We start from the raw sequence: 13,096 nt of genomic DNA on the forward strand, positions 1-13,096 counted from the left end.
TTGAAAATGATTAATTGATGCGTGGTAGAGGGTATTTGCTGTGGAGACGTTACAAGGTTTCTATAATTTTCTTTGTCTTACGCGTTACATTACTGTAACAAAGCAGTAATTCGTACCTGTTTTTGGTACTTTGGATAGTTACGTAAGTAGTATAACTTATTTATTATTTTACTTAATGGATCTTGTGTTCCGGCTGTACATTCTTTGATTACACAGACCGATACTGCATCAATGCTTGTAGAATTGTGTTTAAATTTTTATAATGTTTTAATGAGTTTATGCTCTGTAGTAAGTAACACAGTCACTGAGATTTTTGCACAATTTGATACAAAACCCGCTTTCATATTGAAAAAATACACATTCAAAACATTTAGTAGTTCTCGAGGATTCCTTAGGCATCCATCCCTCGCTTTGTCTGTGAACTGCTATGGTGCTCTTTGTTTTCTCTGTTATCTTAATTTTACCTTGCATATCAACTGCCTTTTTTAATTTTTCCTTCGATAATATTTTTTGGAGTGAGCATTAAAGAAAAAAACCTTAGATCTGTATGCAACGGAAGAAAATGGTTGAAGCTGTAACTCATTAGCGCTTTTTCATTGCACTAAAGTGTTTAGGTCCCAGTGAGATTCCAGAAAGGGTCCGTATTACGTGGTGCTGTCTACTAGTATTTCAGACAGTGTTACTACGAGTAGAATTGAAGTGAGCACGATCACCGAGTCTGGCGGAGCTCTTAACACTGGAGCAGTGCTCCTCACTGTGACGGTAGAGTAACAGCATTGCAAAATCAGGGGGAATATAACAGAAACTCTCAGCTGGTGGAGTGCGAAGACGGTGCAGGTGGAAAATAATACGAATGAAATTATTCTATACGAACTTTAATAAAGCCGGGGAAAGTGTATCACGTTTTCAATATTATTCGGCCTTCACTCTGTTTCTTGCCTTACCTATAGCAGCTGTTTAATTAGTCGCTTCGTTAAAATTGTGTAGTTTACTTAAATTTCTCTCTGTTATTGTCTTCTAACTGTATCTCAGAAAAGCGAAAACCATCAAAAACAATTATACATTGTCTCTTTTCATAGACATTAATAACGAATAATTCTTTGTATTATATTAACCTGCATTTCGTTATAAGTGTAAAAAGTTTTCAAAGATATACCTTTGCAGAATCAGCCATAGATTTTGCATTCCTTCTCTTCCATGCACATAAACAACAGTTATATATTATTATGTGTTGAAAATTACACTTCTTATACCGTTATTAACCGGCTATGTGTAACAATTGATGTATTCTTCCACGGACATTAACACAAGCTACAACGAAACTACGTTGCACCATCACGAAGGTTATTGACGTAAATTTGATTCTATGACGGAGGTATCTGCATCATATGATACTGCTTGCGTACAGCTTTAACCTGGCGTAAATACAATGCCTGTCAGATAGATTGATGTTTTCTTCCACGGACATTAACACAAGCTATAACGAAACTACGTTGCACCATCACGAAGGCTATTGACGTAAATTTGATTCTATGACGGAGGTATCTGCATCATATGATACTGCTTGCCTTTAGCTTTAACCTGGCGTAAATACAATGCGTGTCAGAAAGAGTGAAACAACTTATCACCATACTCGGATATGAATGCACCTTCATAGACATGCACATTATCTACGTGTAATTAAATGATTACAGTTGTCAGGCACTGACTGTAGAGTAGGCAATTTTCAGAAATGGTAGTATCGAACAAAACAAAAGATAATGCGCAATAAACATTGGCTCTGAAATGCATACGTCTCGAGCTGTGAGCACTTGTTCAGTGAAGGTGATGTGTTTCATAGCAGCGAAGATGAATAATTGCTCGCAGCAGAGTACATGTTTGCTGTAGTTTTTTCCTTATTTTGTTCGATAATACCACCTCAGAAAGTTACCTACCTGTAATCATAAAAACAACAGCACCGGTACTTGTGTTCCACGGCGAGTGATATGAGATCGTTTTTCACTTATAATTTACGGCTAGCTCGTTTCCGGTATAGGGACCCCCTAACCTCAGATTAATACATTTCTCCTTCTCCATCATCCTAGGAAGTTTGTAACATCGTCGCAGGATCACCCTGCATACACAGGGGCGCTGGGCCTTTTAACTTCGACGCTCAGTAGCGGCATTGAATGACTGTCTCTGACATGTAAGACTTGATGTACCCAGTCCGCTCTACATCACCTGGCAGTGTGTAACATAAATTTTGAAACACCCTCTATAATGGCTAGTATCCGTAATCATTCCGAAACTCTGTTTTAAATATTCATATAATTACCATTACGCTGCGTCTCAAGGATGCTCAGGTTTTGAGCATGGTTTTTCAAAAGTTGTTCAGCCGCTTTTAAGTTGATAAGATGTTGAGTTAAATTTCTTGTGAGTCTTCCTTTAATTCGTTGAAATAATCAGTAACCAATAGCACAAAATAGATTGAATTCCCTTACCGATTTTAGTCACCTAGTGCCCTTCTTTACAAAGCTGCATTGAAAAGTATACCACCAATAAGTATATGTTGACAAGAATATTAAAACCTATGAACAAAAATTTTAAAAAACAGAAGATAAAAATGTTACATATAGAATTATTAGCAGGTGTCAAAAGTAAGATGTATGCAGCCTATTTTAGTTGTCCTAGAAAATACACGAACAATATTTAATAAAATAATGAATCCATTATTGCAAAGAAAGTTCATGAATTCTTACCTGTGGTTCATATTGTCTGTACAAAATGGCATAATGAAACCAAATAACAAGTGCAGACATCATGCCAAAACTGGAGCTAATCAGTTAATGACATGCATATCTTGAGGTTGGTCTCAGGGCGGATAAATAATAAAACAAAAATTAATGCAATCGTAGTTGTCACAAGGCATCAACTAAAGTGAAGTGTGCATAAGCAGCTTAATAAGTGATATATAAAAACCTAATGATAAATGGAATATGTTAATACAAACGACAATTGGTGCTATGGTGGGAAATTTGGAAAATAATCTCTGAAACAACTGTACTGAGGCCACTACTGTTCTACCAGAGAACCTGTTGACGAAAACTCCAGTTCAGAAGTTGGGCCTCGGTTGTTATCCTTTGTTATAAGATTTCTAGGACTGTCTTCAAGTCCACTTTACGTAAGCAATAGGAGACTGCATGACATCTTACCGTAATGTCAACGATTAGGCCCCAAGGATAGGCAGTAAAGCATCGGTTGCTGTAGTGGCAAAGGCCACTGTGGCTCTGAGGAACCCACTCCTCTGCTCAAGTCACAGGATTTGCCTCTTTCACGCTCACAGAACTTTGTGTGTCCAGACACTTGTTGCGTGGCCAATGATGGACGTGCAGATGGGACAGTGTTACGTTCTAGCTTCTAGTTTGCTGTTGAGACACGGGCAATTTTCTCCGCAATGTTGCTTCTTTTATTTGAATGTGTTATGCGATTTTACGTTTTTAGTCCGTTTAGACTTCAAAGTAACGTGTGACTGTTGTCTGGTAATGGAGGCGCTTTCTAATTTTAATGTATGATTTCTACCTAATGAACGGTCCGGCCCCAGTAGCTGAGTGGTCAGCGCGACAGAATGTCAATCCTAAGGGCCCGGGTTCGTTTCCCGGCTGCGTTGGAGATTTTCTCCGCTCAGGGACTGGGTGTTGTGTTGTCCTAATCATCATCATTTCATCCCCATTGACGCGCAAGTCGTCGGGGTGGCGTCAAATCGAAAGACTTGCACGCGGCGGACGGTCTACCCGACGGGAGGCCCTAGTCACACGACATTATTATTACACCTAATGAACGTACGTAGTTTGCTGTGGGGCTGCTGTACGTTTGCTGTTGACGCACCATCGCTGCATACGGGATAGGACACCATTCGCCAGCTCCTCCAGGTGGGCTCTTGAATTCCCCGACAGCACAGCGTTATCAGCCTGTGCCACCACCCCGTCTACTTGGTTATATTCTTCCAATTGGCACAAGAATGCTTCAGTAGTGGAATCCCAAAATACTAACCCAGAAATCAAACCCTGTGGGCACCTTTAGGTAGTTCATTTTCTTACTTTTTGTGTACCACCTGACAATTGCACAAGTCTTTGCCTTCAGTAATTTGTGAAGCTGTAACATAGTAACTGGAGAATGTGTATGTGCCGTATCTAGGCAAAAAAAGCGGGTCACCATAACTTATCAATTGTTCCCGCGATCACAGAGAGCCTTTCTTAAACCTTTGCAGCTGTGTTAGTGAAACGTATTGGTCTATAGCTTTTAGGATTAGTCGGATCTTTGTTCTTGGACTTTTTTTGTTTGTTATAACAGCTTTTGCTATTTCCGGCTGCCGCGCATTCCAGTCAATGCTAAAGAATATTTGGTAGTGTGGTTAGGAATGGAACAATTTTCACTTCTATTTCTTTGAGAACTTGACGTCAATATTATATCGTCCTTCCCATTTTTCAGTTTTTCTATAGCTACGGCTACTTCTTCCTGAAAGAACGGTCTTCTTCTTAAACAATTGTTTTATTTATAGCTTAGCGCATATGTAAGTTGCCTGAGGACTTGGTTATCCTCCTCGGGAGTTTGCCAAGCAAGTATTCCGTCGGCTGTTTCCACCCACGGGTCATCGAGATATTTTTGTTTTTGTGTGGATAAAATGACTGGTTTTCTTATTTTTTTCGACAATATTTTATACGGTTCAGCTCACTCGTCGGTCTTCAGTTGGTTTCTCGGGTAGTTTTCCCGTTGCACCTGTCTGTGTTGATAACCAAGTGTTCGTATTGGGTCTTAAAGTTTCTGCATTGTGTCTGTAGGGCTGCCTTGTTGGCTGCTGTGATACTGTAATAGTATCTTCTAGCTTGCCTTGTACGTCGTCTAATGCCCATCAGGTACAGAGACCACGGCGTCTTCTTTAATGACGTGATTGCAGTTTTAGGGATACATTGGAGTTGCGCGTTTCGTATTAGTTCTCGTAATCCTTGAGTCCTTAGATCTACATTTCCTGATATTGTATCGACACTGGATACCATTTCACGTAGCTTGTTCCAGTTTGCTTTCTTAAATCTTTCTGCCGTAATTAGGATTTGATCGGTATTTTTTCCGATTTGCAGAGAATAATTTTCAGTGTGAGTGGTATACTTCACTAATAAATTTTATCTTGTACCTTAACGTTAACAGTGAATGCGTGATCATTGACAGTCAATCCAGAATTGACAATCCAAAATTGACAATCTACTCGGGAGTTTTATTAACAACTCTTCTCTTTGTCCGTGTAATGTCTATGTCAGTAACTGCGCCAGCTATGTTGTGGCGTCTCTGAGGTTTTCCGCGATGATTTGCCACTAACGGGTCAAGTCCTTCAGTTATGCTTAAAACCTTCTGACCTCTATCATCTGTGTGTCTACTAAACCAGAAAGTACTTTTCACATTTATATCTACTGTTATCAATAAGTTTTTACCATGAACGCAGTTATTTTCTTTCCTGAATTTTTTTCAGTATACAGCTCTATGTGATCAGAGAAGTGTATACTGAAAAAAATTCAGGAAAGCGAAGTGCAATACAAGCCGAATTCTAGCTACACATGGCAGAGGTTTTGTTGATCGTTATAGCTTAGTTTATTTGTTATTCTTGCTTCATTTATACATTTGCCTTCGCATTTGCTAATCGAAAGATGTCTATGATATCCGGCGCTGAAATGTGTAAGTTTCCCATCCTTCAGGTATGGCTCCTGAACACACAACATATCAGCTCCCTTTTCTTCGCTCTTTTGTAAGTTCTGCCACTACGAAATCACCTCCATTTTATTAGTCTGTAAATTTATCAGGCCGTTATGGGGGGAGATGGAAGTCAGGCTCGAGTTCAGTTCATCCATGGGCTCACACTAGATCCCTATACATGTGATTTATATCCATAGTTTCCGATCTGTTTGTGTAAACTTGACGTAGCAGGTCTCTTAATTCTTTAAAATCTGTGGGCAGATTGTTTGCCTTCTGTATTAATCTATCTGCTGCCTTGATTGTGAGAGATTGATTTCCCCTTTTGATTTCCCGTTCTTGCTGCGTATTTCAGGGCGATGTGTACGATTCTTCCGTCTGCCGGCCGGGGTAGCCGAGCGGTTCTAGGCGCTTCAATCCGGAACCGCGCGACCGCTACGGTCGCAGGTTCGAATCCTGCCTCGGGCATGGATGTGTGTGATGTCCTTAGATTAGTTAGGTTTACGTAGTTCTAAGTTCTAGGGGACTGATGACCTCAGATGATACGTCGCACAGTGCTCAGAGCCATTTGAGCCATTTTAACCGTCTTCTAGTTTATTCAGATTCGTGTTTAAGTCGATGTGTTTCTAAATCTGAGTCGGATATACTGTATCTAAATGGTACGTAGTCTCTGTAATTTTTCATTTGGTCACCTTATTTCGTGTATTTGACAACTTCACTTTGTCGTTGTTGGTTTCGTTGTGCTGTACATCCACAGTGTTAGGCGATAGATTGCTCGATGAGTCTGCTCTGTACTGTGTGTGGCTTGAACACCATTACCATAAGTTATTACTCCTGATCCTAAATTGTAGATAGCTCGATGGGTCTGCTCTGTAGAGCGTGTGGCTTGTGCGGCACGACCGTAAGTTATTCCTCCTGATCCGAACTTCACTGTTTTAATATATTTGTCACAGTTGCCAGTACGAGAAGTTTTTACCGCGATGTAAGTGAAATCTATGTTGGCCATTTTATTTTTTGACTTGTTATTTTAGGGGGTGGCGAAAGTTATGCTTCCGGAAGTTCTGTATACCCTATTTGATACTATAGTCTGTATGATGGTCACTATTCAATATTTCATCTTTTAGTTCTTCAATACTAGCTGCCAGCTGGTTTGCAGCATCACACTTTGAATTGACTTCCATTGGCATATGCCATTGCATAACTGAGTTTTCGATGCATTCTGACAGATTTAAGTTATTGTCCCTGATTTTAAGTAAATCGTTGATCAGGAGGGAGCATATGTAACAGTATCTACTCCAGTCGTCGAAAATATTACTAGGAACTACCGCCATGTTATGGCGCGTCGCCATTTCCGAAGTAGTGTAGATGGAGGTTTTCTTTTTGTTTTGATTTTGCGTGACGTGAAGTTTGATATGGTTTTAGCAGAAGTACGAGTTTTGAGGCAGTTTGCCTAACGACAAGGTTGTTTCTCATTCTGGGTCATCAGTCTACCAACTCGCTTGGTGCCGTCTGCCACTATTTTCTTCCCTGCGTCAAAGTCTTCTTTCACAGTAGCCATTGCACCCCACGCCGTCGATCATTTTCTGGGTGTACTGAGGAGAAGGAAGAGAAGATTAGTGTTTAACGTCCCGTCGACAACGAGGTTATTAGAGACGGAGCAGAAGCTTGAATTAAGGAAGGATGGGCAAGGAAAGCGGTCGTGGCCTTTCGTAGGAACCATCCCAGCATTTGCCCTAATCGATTTACGGAAATCACAGAAAACGTAAATCACTGGATGTATTCTCTGTCCTAACAGCTTTTACCATCTACGGCATCCTCTAGTACGTGTAAGTCATTCCGTAATGTCTTAACACAAGTCCTGCCTTCCTATCCCTTCTTCTTCTCAGTGGTTGGCATACGTTCCTTTCTCGACTGAGTCCGCGAAGAACATTGTCATTCCTTACCTTATTCGTCCACTTAATTTTCAACATTCTTCGGGTCTCTTCCGGTTTTCTTACTGTCCATGATTAGTTACAATACAGTTTTGTGCTCCATACATCTGAGAAAGCTTTTCCTCCAATTTAGGCCCATGTTTGAAACCGGTAAAGTTCTTTTGACCAAAAAAATTCTATTTCAGTGTCTATTTTTTATGACCTCTTCCTTCGTGCATAATGGACTTTCCTTGCTTCCAAGGTAGCATAATTCCTTCAGTTCATCTCCTTTTAATCACCAGTTTTGATGTTTAAACTTTCTCGCTATTCTCATGTCTGCTGCTTCTCACTACCTTCGTCTTTTCCAGTTTGCGTTCCATTCATATTCTGTACTAATTACATTGTTCACTCCTTTCAACAGACCCTTTAATTCTTCACTTTCATTGAGGATAGCAGTCATCATCGAATCTTGTCAGAGATATTCCTTCACCATGCAGATTAAGGCCACTCTTGAATCTTTCTTCAATTTTCATCGTTGCTTCTTCGATGTACAGACCTAAAAGTAGGAGAACAATCGCTGTCTTACACTCTTTTTAATTCCAGCACTTCGTTCTTGGTCTTCCAAACCTTTTCTTTCCTCTTGGATCTTGTACGTATTGTATATTACCTCTCTTTCACTATATTGTACTTCTACGTTTCTCAGAATTTCGAAGACTTGCATCATTTTAAATTGTTGTACATCTCTTCCAGTGCTTAAAATCTTACGAAAATATCTTCATTTTTCTTCAGTTTTGCTTCCGTTATCAAGTACTACGTCGGGACTAGCTCTGGTGCTTTTAACTTTCCTAAAGCTACATTAATAGTTGTATTACAGGTCTCCAAGTATCTTCTAAATTATTCTGTGTATTATTCGTTGTAATCATCAGCTGTTGCTGTTTTCTGAATTGTGGAATGGACGCTACGACTTTGATATCCTTTCCAACTGAATCATGACATGCATCTAGGGAAGACAGGATGTAATGTCATACTGACATGTAGGTTCATACTACCACGTTTTTTGACCATTTGACCCAATTTTTTATCCACTGTGATAATATCACATATGCTCACACCCTATGATATCTCGTATGTTCCTTCTTCCATTTCTCAGTGGTTCACTTTCTTTTCGTAAGGCAGTGTGGAAATACGTTGATCAAAGGCTACTAAAACTAAATTTTTCAGCATAACGTCTGAACTTATTATTCCAGCGGGATTCTTTAAGCTTACCCGGCGTATGAAGTATACCATGAGGTTTGGCGTTGCAACCCAATGACGTCGTCGTCTTACAGCGACTTTTAGGTTGACAACTATTCACGTGAAGGTGATGAATGGTCCTCATCTGAAATATCATTACAATTATGCTTTAACTTCCAAAGAAAAACGTTGTTGGTCAGCCTTGTGTGCGGTATCTATCACGCAATGTTAACAGCTGAGTTTCGGAGTTTTTCCACTATACAGCAGGTAAATCTTCATTGCGATAGCCCTTACACTTGATTCAATCCTACTGATTGAGCAGCGCACTCACATTGACGAGACAAAAGTGTCAAAGGCTGTTAACGACCTCAATTAACGAAATCATCACACAAAACGTGTTAACGCAAGTCAGCAAAGCATGCTGTAGCACGACTTTGAATTTCGCCGTGCTACACTCGCTCCATCAGACATAAATTATATCGTCGCAGCGGTATGAGCGCTCGGCGGATAGAGAAAATACTAAAATTGTAACTCTTTTTTTCTATCCGTTTCTCTATTGTCTCTCGAGAGCGGAAGCTTAATGCAGACATGATCTGATGAAGACATAAAAAACTTATTAGCTAGTCTTGATCTGATTTTAATGTGTAGACATATTGTGGAAGTTATGAAATTCGGAGGATGGAAGTAGCAAAATAAATTAAATTGCATTCAGTATCAAGATGATTTTCATTTGTATAAATTAGTGATTCCTGGACGATTGCAAGATTTCGGAGCTGACTTTTCACGCAGTAATGAAGTAGGAGATTTTTGAAGACCTGGAAGACGCACGAAAGATGACATGTTAACATGGTAAATGATGAACTCTTATCTACGCCATTTTCCCCTGGCAGTTACATTTTGCTATTCTCTGTCATTTTTCAATAATTTTTGTAGTGGAAATTGGTTTAACTTTTGCTCAAAAACGCCACAAGGACCACCCCAGCAATTGCTTTTCCGAATCACGAAGTCCGATAGCTTTTCTGTAATACGAAGTCCGATTTGCATTTCATTCTTTCCCTTTTTCACGGTCATTTACGATTTTAAAACCCCCTTTTCATTCACCATTTCTTCCCAGATTTTCAACCTTTTCTTTCTTTTTCTTTTCTTCTCATTTTCTTTTGTATTAACCACTACAATGCGTTTTTAATGAATTTCCTTAGTCACTGCACAAAGAATTCCTGTTGTACGATAAATTCATTGTTACAATAATACAAAACGTTTAAAATATTCAATCATTTATTCCAACGCTGCTGCGGCCATTTCCACCGATTTGTTCAGTGTGAATTTTGAAGACAACGTTTGGAGCTCACACGAACACTGGCATTGATTTTAGTGATGACGAGCTAGAGAAAGCCAGGATACTTCTTCCTTCTTACAACGTATATATTGAGGGAGATAATAGATTTACAAAATTTTCTTACCGTAATACACCTAAAACAGCAACCCATCCGCAGATATGAGCTAAGATAACCGCTTGTGACAAAACAAACGGTGAGCGAAGCCAAAATGAGCGTATGGATTGCAATGCAAGGAGTGTTCGGTAAACTTAAAAGCAAAGTTTTGGCAATCGATCAGATCCAAAGTACTAGAAGTTTACTAAGTGGTTTCTGTTCGTTCGGTCAGGTCCAATATAACAGACAGAGTTTTTATTCCGCACAAGCTATGAATCAATCAAAACACAAAGGAATGAATGACATTGGCTGTCAGAGGGCATAAATTTAAATCAAACGTGAAGGTTGAGCATTTGCGCTAGACAAGGATCCGAACCCAGGTCTCTTGCGTAGTAAGCAGACGCCCTGACCGCTGTGCTATCTGGACTCAGTGACGATCGCAACTGCGCGGAATACCCTAGCACGACTCTAGTCAGACCCAGTTTCTCAACTTACTAATGTAGTGTATCTTGCACAACGTCATCATTACTCGCGACATTTTTACCGATTCACATAAGAGTTCGAGCGAGTTGTGCAAACCGCACTGAAATGAACAGTGGGTTGTCTTCACCTTAAATATATATGTGTTATCTGCTCTTTCTGACATGTCAAAAGGAACAGACAAAATTTCGATCCTGCAGCCTTTATGAGCCAGCCAAAAGGAAAAGGAATTAATGACAAATGGTTCGACTGGGCATTGACTTAAATCAAGGGGGAAAGTTGAAAATCTGTGCCAGACTGGGATTCGACTCCGGGTCTCCGGTTTACTAGGCTGATGCGAAGATACTGATTCGAATCCTAATCGAGCACAAATTTTCAACTTATCCCATTAATTTAAATCAATGCCCACTAATAGCTGATGTAAATAATTATTTTGTGTCTGAGTGATCAAGTCTGCGGGATCAAAATTGTGTATATTCTTTCGGGAATGTATGAAAGATCAGACACCACACATAAAATTAAGGTGAGGACAATTAATTGACCTCTACGGTGCGGATGCACACCACGCTCTAACTCTTACGGGAATCGGTGAAATGTTGTGAGTTACGAGGATGATGGACAATGTGCACTGCATCAGTAGTGTGTGGGTAAATTGAGGATTGGGGTGTGACGTAAGGCATGCTACGGTAGTCCTTGCGGTTGCTATGACCCCTGTGTCCAGATGGCACAGTGTTCAGGGCAACCGCCTGGTAAGCAGATGTTCAGCTTTCCCCATTTATTTAATCAATGCACGCAGGCAGATAATTCGTTTGTGTCTTGACTAAAAAGTTTAGTATAACGTTAAGTCCGTCTATGAATAGCAGTAATTTATTCAGTCTCTCAGTGGCCACACTGACAATCAAATGTGAGACAACGGAGTCTCGACACACAGTGGATTGCAAAACTTAAGGACCAACGAAACTGCCATATGATGTCTCACTGTCAAATAGCATAGCTCGATGAAACTTCTACTATACATAGACAGAACTGCTACAATATAGTATAAAAGGTATCTGAAAGAAATACGCCACGAGGCGTACATAAATCAGTTACTGAAACACAATAACAACACTGATGTTACTGCGATTCATGATGGTCCTCTGGACATAGCAAAAGACAGGACATGGTTCTTAATAATGTGTGTGATTCCCACGAACGGAAATCAGTGCTCTGCAACATGCTACTAAGCTGATCACAAAGTTGATGACAAGTTGCTGTGATGGGTCCTTCCATTACTTCACAACCGTTTTTGACAGCGGATGGATGGCGTTGGCGCGTGTGGACTTGCTACACTACGTCTCCCCAACACATCTCACACGTGTTCGATGGGACTTAAGTCAGGAGAACAGGCAGGTCAGTTCATCCTCTCGTTCCGAGTGCACCTGCACCTGCGATGTTCGATGCGGTCGTTCATTGTCATCCATAAAAATGAAGTCAAGGACAAATCCACACCTGAAAGACGCACATGAGGTAGGAGTTGTTGTTGTTGTTGTGGTCTTCAGTCCTGAGACTGGTTTGATGCAGGTCTCCATGCTACTCTATCCTGTGCAAGCTTTGTCATCTCCCAGTACCTACTGCAACCTACATCCTTCTGAATCTGCTTAGTGTATTCATCTCTTGGTCTCCCTCTACAATTTTTACCCTCCACGCTGCCCTCCAATACTAAATTGGTGATCCCTTGATGCCTCAGAACATGTCCTACCCACCGATCCCTTCTTCTGGTCAAGTTGCGCCACAAACTTCTCTTCTCCCCAATCCTATTCAATACTTCCTCATTAGTTATGTGATCTACCCATCTAATCTTCAGCATTCTTCTGTAGCACCACATTTCGAAAGCTTCTATTCTCTTCTTGTCCAAACTATTTATCGTCCATGTTTCACTTCCATGAGGTAGGAGTACAGTGTCACAATACCGTCGACCAGGCGTTGTACCGTATTCATAAATTTAGAGGTCAATAGGTCCATGCTGCTTGTCAAAAGTCGGGTGTGCTGTGAACACACCTTTTGCTCTGTGGGCATGGAAATTAGATTTGATGTTAATTCTATCACTCCATATCGTATAAAATGATGGATTACCTATACGAAGTTAATAACTGCTTGAAAAACCAACTGCCACGCAGATTGGGAGTCGCATATCAAAAGATCTTGAAGCCGTCAATAGCCACGGCTATTGCTTATTGGTGGAAGACCTGGGTATTCAGTTAAACAAATTACTCTGTTGGTTGTGTGACGATGCGGTTTGATCTGATAAATATGACATATTTTCATAAAAATGCAGTTAACCGA

Source organism: Schistocerca americana, chromosome 2 (genome assembly GCF_021461395.2).
Source record: "Schistocerca americana isolate TAMUIC-IGC-003095 chromosome 2, iqSchAmer2.1, whole genome shotgun sequence".
Classification (NCBI taxonomy): domain Eukaryota; kingdom Metazoa; phylum Arthropoda; class Insecta; order Orthoptera; family Acrididae; genus Schistocerca; species Schistocerca americana.